Source organism: Dromiciops gliroides, chromosome 3 (assembly GCF_019393635.1).
Source record: "Dromiciops gliroides isolate mDroGli1 chromosome 3, mDroGli1.pri, whole genome shotgun sequence".
NCBI lineage: Eukaryota > Metazoa > Chordata > Mammalia > Microbiotheria > Microbiotheriidae > Dromiciops > Dromiciops gliroides.
The window spans coordinates 581,660,915-581,670,979 of record NC_057863.1 but is presented as its reverse complement, the minus strand read 5'-3'; positions in this window follow the sequence as shown (position 1 = coordinate 581,670,979).

Here is a 10,065-nt window from a genome sequence, read left to right as displayed (position 1 = left end):
TCTCTTTGGAGTCCAAGAGATTGACTTACTCAGGAGTAGGGCTAGTACTAGAACTCAAATCTGCTAATTTCAAAGCAAATACACAGTAGAGGCTTTGTATGCACATACCCACCACCACCACCACCATCATCATCATCATCAATTCTTATTAATTTAGCAACTACTATGTGCCAGGCACTATGCTAAGCACTTTAGAAGTATTATCCCATTTGATGCTTATTATTATACCTATTTTACAGATGAGAAAACTGAAGAAAACACAAGTTCCATAACTTGTTCAGGGTCTCACAACTAGCAAGTGTATGAAGCCAGATTTATTTTTTATTATTATTAGCACTTAGTGTAAGATCATGGGGGGGTTGTTTTGGGGGCTTTTGTTTTGGGGTTGTTTTTTTAGGGGGGGAGCAATGAGGGTTAAGTGACTTGCCCAGGTTCAACAGCTACTAAATGTCAAGTGTCTGAGGCTGGACTTGAACTCAGGTCCTCCTGAATCCAGGGCCTTATCCACTACACCACCTAGCTGCCCCCTAAAATCATGTTTTATAACAAATGGAAAGTTTGAACTGAATGAATGCCACACATTCAACTGATAATTTGAAATATCTAATTTGAGGTTGGCACTATTTGCATATTATGCAAATGAAGTGTTATTATTATACAAGGATTCCTATTATTGACAAGGCAGGTCTTAATAGCAAAGTTACAGAATCTGAATCTTGAGAATACCAAAAATTATTTTTTCTTGTGTGGTATTCATTGCTTTATTATTAAGACTTCATAAATACCTCATTTGTTTTTAAAATTTATAAAATCAGCATTCCCATAACAGTATAATAAAAAATATGATTGTACATAAAACTATAAATATAGTACAACTTACTATTCCTTTTTCCTATTCCAATACTATCATGTAAATTTATTTTTCTTTTTTTATTCCCTTACCCCACTCTAGATACAGCTACCATTAGAAACAATTGTGTGTGTATGTATGTGTATGTGTATGTGTGTGTGTGTGTATATATATATATATATATATATGTAAAATCATTCCACATATGCTTCTACTCATCAGTTCTTTCTCTGGATGTAGATAGGGTCTTCTTTTATATATTTTGTATTTAATTTTGGTATTTGTAATAATCAAAATGAATTATTTGCTCAAAGTTATTCTTAAAACAATATTACTGTTACTGTTTAGAAGGTCATCTTGGTTCTGCTCATTTCAGTCTTCATTATTTTATGCAAGTTTATCCATGGCTTGCTAAGATCATCAAGTTCATCATTTCCTATAATACAGTAGTATTCCATTACAATCATGTGACAAAATTTGATCAGCCATTTCCCAAATAATGAACATCTTGAAAATTTCCAGTTCTTCGCCACCACAAAGATAGCTAATATAAATATTTTAGAACATATAACTTTTTTCCCCTTATAATCTTTGGAAATAGACTTAGTAGTGGTATTGCTGTGTGAAAGAGTATAAGCAGTTTAATAACTCTTTGGTCATAATTACAGATTATTCTCCAAAATGGTTGGATCAGTTCACAATTCTACCAACAGTGAATTAGTGTAACAATTTTTCCATATCCCCTCCAACATTTGCCTCTTTCCTCTTCAATAATTTTAGCCCATCTGATAGGTATAAAATGACATCTCAAGATTGTTTTAATTTGCATTTCCTTAATCAATAATGATTTAGAGCATTTATTTTCTAAATCATTTTGATTTCTTCATTGGAAAATTGCCTGTTCATATACTTTGACCATTTATCATTTGGTGAATGACTCATATTCTTATAGATTTGACATTTATTTATGTATTTTAGATATGAGACCTTTATCTAAGAAACTATCCATAAAAAATTCCCCCAATTTTGTGCTTTTCTTCTGATCTTCACTACAATTGTTTTATTTGTACAAGATGTTTCAATTTAATGTAATCAAAATTATCCATTTTACCCATCATTCTGCTATTTATCTATTGTTTATTCACAAATTGTTCACCTCTCCATAAGTCTGATAAATAATGTGTTCCATGTATATCAAATTTTCTCATAATATCTCTCTTTATATCTGGGTTATATATCCATTTTGACCTTATCTTGGTAAATGGTGTAAGATATTTATCTATGTCCAGTTTCTGCCATATTACTTTACAGTGTTTCCAACAATGTTTTACCAAATAATGAATTCTTATCTGAAAATCTTAAGTCTTTATACTTGTCCAATAAAAAGTTGCTATATTTTATTTCCTGCTATAAATTGTATGTCTACTCTGTTCCATTGACCTATCTTTCTGTGTCTTAGCCAATCAATACCAGATAATTATGATAACTACTGCATCCTAATATAGTTTAGGATCTGGTACTATTAAATCTCCTTCCTTTACATTTTTTATTAGTTCCTTTAATATTTTTAAATTTTTGTTCTTTCAAATTAATTTTGTTATTATTTTTTTCTAATTCAGTAAAATATTTTAGTAATTTAATTGAGATAGCATTGAATATATAAATTAGTTTTTGTAAAATTATCATTTTGTTATATTGGCCCTGCCTAGCCAAGAAAAATTTATATTTCTCCAATTATGTAAATATTATTTTATTTGTATAAAAAATCTGAGGCCAGATTTGTATTTGGGTATTTCTGATTCCAGGTCTAGTCTTCTATCCACTGTGCCACTTTTGCTAAAAAAAAAAATTCTTAAAGGAATTTTTCCATAAACTTTCTATTTTTGAGAGAGCAGAGCCCAAGATGAAGGCAAAAAGGCAGGACTCCCCTGAGCTCTCCAAATTCCATTCCAAAAAACTTTATTTTATTTTATGTTATTTTTATTTCTCCCACTTAAAGGTATTTTTTTAACTACATGTAAATTTTAATATTCATTTTATAAGATTTGGGGTTCCAAATTTTTTCTCCCTTCCCTCGCCCCTCCCATTACAGCAAGCAATCTGATACAAGTTGTACATGTACAGCCATGTTAAACGTATTTCCACATTAGTCATGTCATGGAAGAAGAATCAGAACAAAAGGGAGGGGCAGTTAGGTGGCACAGTAGATAAAGCACCAGCCCTGGATTTAGGAGGACCTGAGCTCAAATATGACCTCAGACATTTGACACTTACTAGCTGTGTGGCCCTGCAAAAAAAAGGAGAGGGTCATGAGAAAGAAAAAATAGTATGGTTTGATCTTCATTGACTCCATCAATTCCTTCTCTGTATGTGGATAGCTCTTTTTGTGGTAGCAAAGAATTAGAAATTGAGGGAATGCCCTTCAGTAGGGGAATGGCTGAAGGGGAGTGGTATATGAATATAATGGAATACTATGGTGCATAAAAAATGATAAGTAGGCAGATTTCAGAAAATCCTTGAAAGACTCACATGAACTGATGCTGAGTAAAGTGATCAGAACCAGAAAAACATTGTATACAATAACATCAACATTGTGTGATGATAAACTATGAAAGACTTAGTTCTTCTCAGCAATGATCCAAGACAATTCCAAAAGACTAATGATGGAAAAAGCTATCCACATTCAAAGAAGGAATTGATAAAGTCTGAATACAGATTGAATCATACTTTTTTAACATCTTTTTTTTTGTTTGTGTTGGTTTTTGTTTTCTTTGGTGTTTTTATTGGGCGGGGGCGGGGGCAGGGCAATGAAGGTTAAATGACTTGCCCAGGGTCACACAGCTAGTAAGTGTCAAGTGTCTGAGGCCAGATTTGAACTCAGGTCCTCCTGAATCCAGTGCCAATGCTTTAAACACTGTACCACCTAGCTGCTCCTATTTGTGTTTTCTTTCACAATATGACTAATATATAAATGTTTGGATGACTCCACATGTATAACTTATTTCAAATCTCTTGCCTTCTCAAGTAGGGGTCAGAGAAGGCAAAGAGGGAGAGAGAATTTGGAATAAAATTTTAAATTAAATTAAATTTAAAAGTAAATTTAAATTAATTTAATTTATTTAAAATTAAATTTTAAATTTTAAAACATGTAAAAATTGTTTTTAGTTGTAATTGGGGGGAGAGAAATTGCTCCTTTAAAAATCTTAATAATATATGCTGCAGAATATGTGGAAAAATTGGAACACTAATGCATTGTTGGTGCAGTTGTAAACTGATACAACCATTCTGGAGAACAATTTGGAACTATGCCTAAAGGGCTATGGGACTGTGCATACCCTTTGACCCAGTAATACCACTGCTAGGTCTGTATCCCAAAGAGATCATAAAAAGGGAAAAGAACCCACACGTATAAAAATATTTCTAGCAGCTCTCTTTATGATGGCAAAGAATTGGAAATTGAGGGGATGGCCATCAATTAGGGAATGGCTGAACAAGTTGTGGTAAATGAATGTAATGAAATACTATTCTGCTATAAGAAATGATGAACATGTAGATTTAAAAAAAAAAAACTATAAAGACTTTAATGGACTTATGCTGAGTTAAATGAGCAGAACCAGGAGAACATTGTGCACAATAACAGCAACACTGCAAGATGGTCAACTATGATAGAGTTTGCTTTTCTCAGCAATGCAATGGTCCAATACAGTTCCAAAAGACTCATGACGAGAAATGCTCTTCACATCCAGAAAAATAACTGGAATCTGAATGCAAATTGAACCATACTATTTTCACTTTTTCTTTTGATTTTTTTTTCTGTCTTGAAGTTTTTTTTTTTACTTTTGTTCTGATTCTTCTTTCAAAACATGATTAATGTGGAAATATGTTTAATGTGATTGTACATATATAACTTATATCAGATTGCTTGCTGTCTTGGGGAGGGGGGAGGGAGGGAAGAAAGGAGAAAAATTTGGAATTCAAAATCTTATAAAAATAAATGTTGAAAATTATCTTTATGTGTAATTGGAAAAAATAATATTAAGAAAAAAATAAATAAGAATTTGTTTTGTTTTGTTTGTTTGTTTTGTGGGGCAATGGGGGTTAAGTGACTTGCCCAGGGTCACACAGCTAGTAAGTGTCAAGTGTCTGAGGCTGGATTTGAACTCAGGTACTCCTGAGTCCAGGGCCAGTGCTTTATCCACTGTGCCACCTAGCAGCCCTCTAAATAAGAATTTTTTTTTAAATCCTTACTTTTTTCATTCTCTCATTAAGTGTCTCCTCTGTTCAAGGTCAGCCTGTATATACAGAGATAAATTAACTATTGTAAGCTCCTAAAGGTTAGGAATTTCTTGATACCTAGATAAAATACAAGCAACTAATTATAATCCAAAAAGTCAGTGAGTACATAAGACAAATAACAAAGTGCGACAAAAATATCTAACAAATGTTTTATTAATTTATTTGAAAAACTTTTAGCTAGAGAGTCTAGGAAGGCTTCACGGATGAGGTGGCGAGATTTCAAACTAAAAGAAATACAGGAAAGTCATTCCAGGCATACAGAACTGTGTAAATAATGATAAATGGATAGCAATAAATGAGATACCATAGACTGCTACAATATCCATTAGAGATCATTTTACAGATTAAGTAACTGAGACTCAAAATGTGAATTGACATCATATATGTAGTAACTGGAAAAGTTGGGATCCAAAGCCCTTTAATTCCAAAACCTGAATTCTTTCTCCTTATAACCTGGAAATATTTTCTGATCAAAACTAATTTAGTTTTTAAGTTTCTGTACAGACTTGCTCCATTCCACCTTTATGCCTCATCATATCACATCCTAACCCCTTCTCACACAGTACATTTCAAGCAAATGTTAGTCTGGTTTTTAGTTGTTTGGAGAAGAGCTTTGAGTAATAAAATCACATGATTTGGTCTGTATAAAAGTAAGAATTATTGGCCTATAGTTTCTCTCTTCCTCCCTCTACCCCTCTGCTCATTCATCCTCCACTTCCTGCCAGAGAGACTTCTGTTCTACAGAGATTACTATAGGACTAGATGAATATGCCCTTCATGTGAAAACACCTGCTCAGCGAGTCCTAGCAGCATTCATGCTTCTTGTTAAATGTTGAAGAATAGGCAGAAGTATTTGATAACCTTTTTGGGGGGGGGGCGGGGTGAGGCAATTGGGGTTAAGTGACTTGCCTAGGGTCACACAGCTAGTTAAGTGTCTGAGTCCGGATTTGAACTCAGGTCCTCCTGACTCCAGGGTCGGTGCTCTATCCACTGCGCCACCTAGCTGCCCCTGATCACCTTTTAAATCAAACACTTGACATCCTCTAACAATCAGAAGTAAACACTTTCTACATTAATAGTAAAATGGCAAACATTAGCTTCACATATCACTGAAAAGTGAAAATAAAACATGATGCATAACTCATATGTACTCTAATGATATTTATTAAAAGATATTCCTTATTTTGGGTAGTTAGAACTTGAATAAATAGTATAAATAGTGAGGGCAGGGGGCAGGAATACTGCCAGACCTCTTTCTATAGCTGCTTCCAGATGATAGGCATACTCAATTGCACCTGTAGAGTTTCTATTCATCTATTAGCATTCTCCATGTTGATAGAAACACTGGCATCTATGTGAGAGTCATAGAATAAACATTCAGCAAAAATTCAATTTGAAGCTAAATGTCTCCTATTTATATAAAGAAAATACCTTCTGTGAGCCCTGGCCAATTAGTGCTCCTACATTTCCAAGAATACCTGAAGAGCCGAGGACAATGATAAGCATTGTTGTTTCAAGCTGCTTTTGTTTGAAGACCTTGGTGAATCATGTATGAGCCACTATGTGAGGCTCGTAGAAGACAAGAAAGACTTCTTTCTTGCAGAGCCTTGAACTTAACTATCATCTTTGTGACTTTTTAAGAGAACTTTTGTTTTGTGGAGGAGATATTTTGTCAAGTCAATAATCATTTTTTTTCTTTTTTTTTTCCTGTGAGGCAATTGGGGTTAAGCGACTTGCCCAGGGTCACACAGCCAGTAAGTGTCTGAGGCCATATTTGAACTCAAGTCCTCCTGACTCCAGGGCTGGTTCTCTATCCACTGCACCATCTAGCTGCCCCCAATAAGCATTTTTAAAGCATCTAATCTGTACCAGGCACTGTGCTAAGTGTTAAGGATACAGAGAACGGAAAACAACAAACCAGTCACTGACCTTAAGGAGCCTAACATAGGAAACATAATTCAAAGAACTATGTACATACAAGATATATATAGATATATAGATATAGATATATGATAAATTGGAAATGATCAATGTAGGGTAGGAACCAAGAATAAGGACTTGGAAAGGTTTCCCATAGAAAGAAGTTTAGCTGAGATTTAAAGGAATCCAGGGAAGCCAGGGGACAGATATAAGGAGGGACAGAATTCCAAGTTTGCAAAATAGTCTGTGAAAATGCATGATGTTAGGAGAGGGGTGTCTTGTGCAAAAAACAGAAAGCAAAGAAGACATACTAAGAAGGGACTTTGAGACATTCTAATTTAAGTGTTGATTCTAGACATTTGGAGAGATAGATGAATGTTTGAGCAATGTGGCAGCTGTGAGAAAGTTTACAACTAGAGGGATCTCTAACCAATACTGTAACTTCTCTTGCTTTATATTTTTGTTACTGTTATAAAAAATGCTATCACATACCGAATGTAGAAAGAAGTCTGGATATATCTGAGGACTCACCTACAAACTCTGTTATGAAAGTATGTAGCTAGAATACATAAAGTACAAATACTGGGGAACAGGAGGGAACACAAGCAGCAGGAGAAATCAGGGCAAGTTTCATATAGAATGGTATGTTTAAGCTGAGCTAGAAGGAGGCTAAGGATTTTTTTTCTTTTAAAATTTTATTTTAGTGAATAACAACCTTTTTTTCTCTTCCTTCCACTACCCCCATTAAAAAAAAAACCTTGTGCTAAATATGCCTAGTCAGACAAAGTACATTCCCAAATTGACCAAGTCCAAAGAAATGTTTGATTATGTACTCCATCACCTCACTTTCAGGAATTAAGTAACATTTGTTGTTCAGTTGTTTCTGTCATGTCCAACTCTTTGTGACCACATTTGGAGTTTTCTTGGCAAAGATATGGAATTGGTTTGCCATTTCCTTCTCCACCTCATTTTACAGATGAGGAAACTGAGACCAACAGAGTAAAGTGTCTTGCCCAGGGTCAGACAGCTACTATTTGAGACTATATGAACACAATTACAAACACCTGCACCCAAATATTTTAGATTGTCTGTAGTTATTTTAAATGGAATTTCTATTTCCATCTCTTCCTACTGTGTTTTGTTGGTAATGTATAGAGATGCTGATGATTCATGCGGGTTTATTTTATATGCTGAAACATTTTTAAAGTTATTATTTCAACTAGTTTTTAGTTGATTCTCCAGAGTTATCTAATATCATCTGCAAATAATGGTAATTTTGTTTCCTACGTTTCTACTATTTCAATTCATTTTTCTGGTTTTATTGCTATAGGTTGCATTTTAATACATATTTAATATAGTTGTGATAATAGACAACTTTGCTTGACACCTGATAATATTGGGAAGGCTTCAAGTTTATCCCCATTACAGATAATGCTTGCTCTTGGTTTTAGATAGAAATTATTTATCATTTTAAGGAAAGCTCCATTTATTCCTTTCACTTTCTAGTATTTTTAATATGAATGGGTATTGTATATAGCCCAGAACTATTTCTGCATTTTTGAGATAATTATTTGATTTCTTCTGTTTTAATTATTGAAATGATCAATTATCCTTATAGTTTTCCTAATATTGAGTCAGGCCTGTATACCTGGCATAAATCCCACCCAGTCAGAATCTATATTTGTGATATATTACTATAAACTCCTTGCTAGTATTTTATTTCAAAATTTTGCATTGATACACATTAAGGACATTGATCTTTAGTTTTCTTTGTCTATTTTTAATCTCCTAGGTTTAGGTATTAAAACTATATTTTTGTCATAAAAGGAATTGTTAAGAATTCTTTGACTATTTTTTCAAGTAGTTTATATAGTACTGGAATTAATTGTTCCTTAAATGTTTGGTAGAATTCACTTGTACATGCATATGGTCCTGGAGACTTTTTCACAGGAAGTTCATTTATGGTCTTCTTAATTTTTTTCTAATAGGTTATAATTAGGTTTTATATTTCCTCTTTTGTTAATTGAGGCAGTTCATATTTTTCTAAAATATTCATCCATTTCATGTGTATTGTCAATTTTATTGACATAATTGGACAAAATAGATCATAATAATGCATCAAATATTTCTTATAAAAGTTTGTATACTATATAATACACATATGAAATGTATAAGACCAAGTCATTTCCTTTACATAGAACAGTATGAAAATTTCAAAAGGATTTCAAACCCTCAAAAAGAATGTAAAAGGGGACAGCTAGGTGGCACAGTGGATAGAGCACCGGCCCTGGAGTCAGGAGTACCTGAGTTCAAATCCGGCCTCAGACACTTAACACTTACTAGCTGTGTGACCCTGGGCAAGTCACTTAACCCCAATTGCCTCACTAAAAAAAAAAAATGTAAAATCAATAATAAGAGAAATACAAATGGAAACAACTCTAAAGTTTTACCTTACCTCCAAATACTGGCAAAAAAATTAAAAATGGAAAAAGATAAAAAGGGGAAAGCATCATGATTGGCACACTAATATACTGCTTGCATAGCTGTGAATTATTCCAATTATTTTTTAAAATACTTTATAAATATGCTAGAAAACTCATCAAAATACAAGTATTTTTAACCACCCTTTTGAACAAAGCAATCTATTCTTTTTTTTTATTTTGGGGGGGGGGCAGGCAATGAGGGTTAAGTGACTTACCCAGGGTCACACAGCTAGTAAGTGTCAAGTGTCTGAGGCTGGATTTGAACTCAGGTCCTCCTGAATCCAGGGCCGGTGCTTTATCCACTGAGCTACCTAGCTGCCCCAAAGCAATCTATTCTTAAAATAGTGGGTGCCCATCTATGTGAAATGGCTGGGGGAAGGGAAAATGTAGTATATGAATGCAATATAATATTGTGTCATAAAATGACATATGTGAGGAATTCACAGAAACATAGGAAGACTTGTATAAACTGATTCAGAATGCTGTAAATAAAACCAGTAACATAATATACATCCT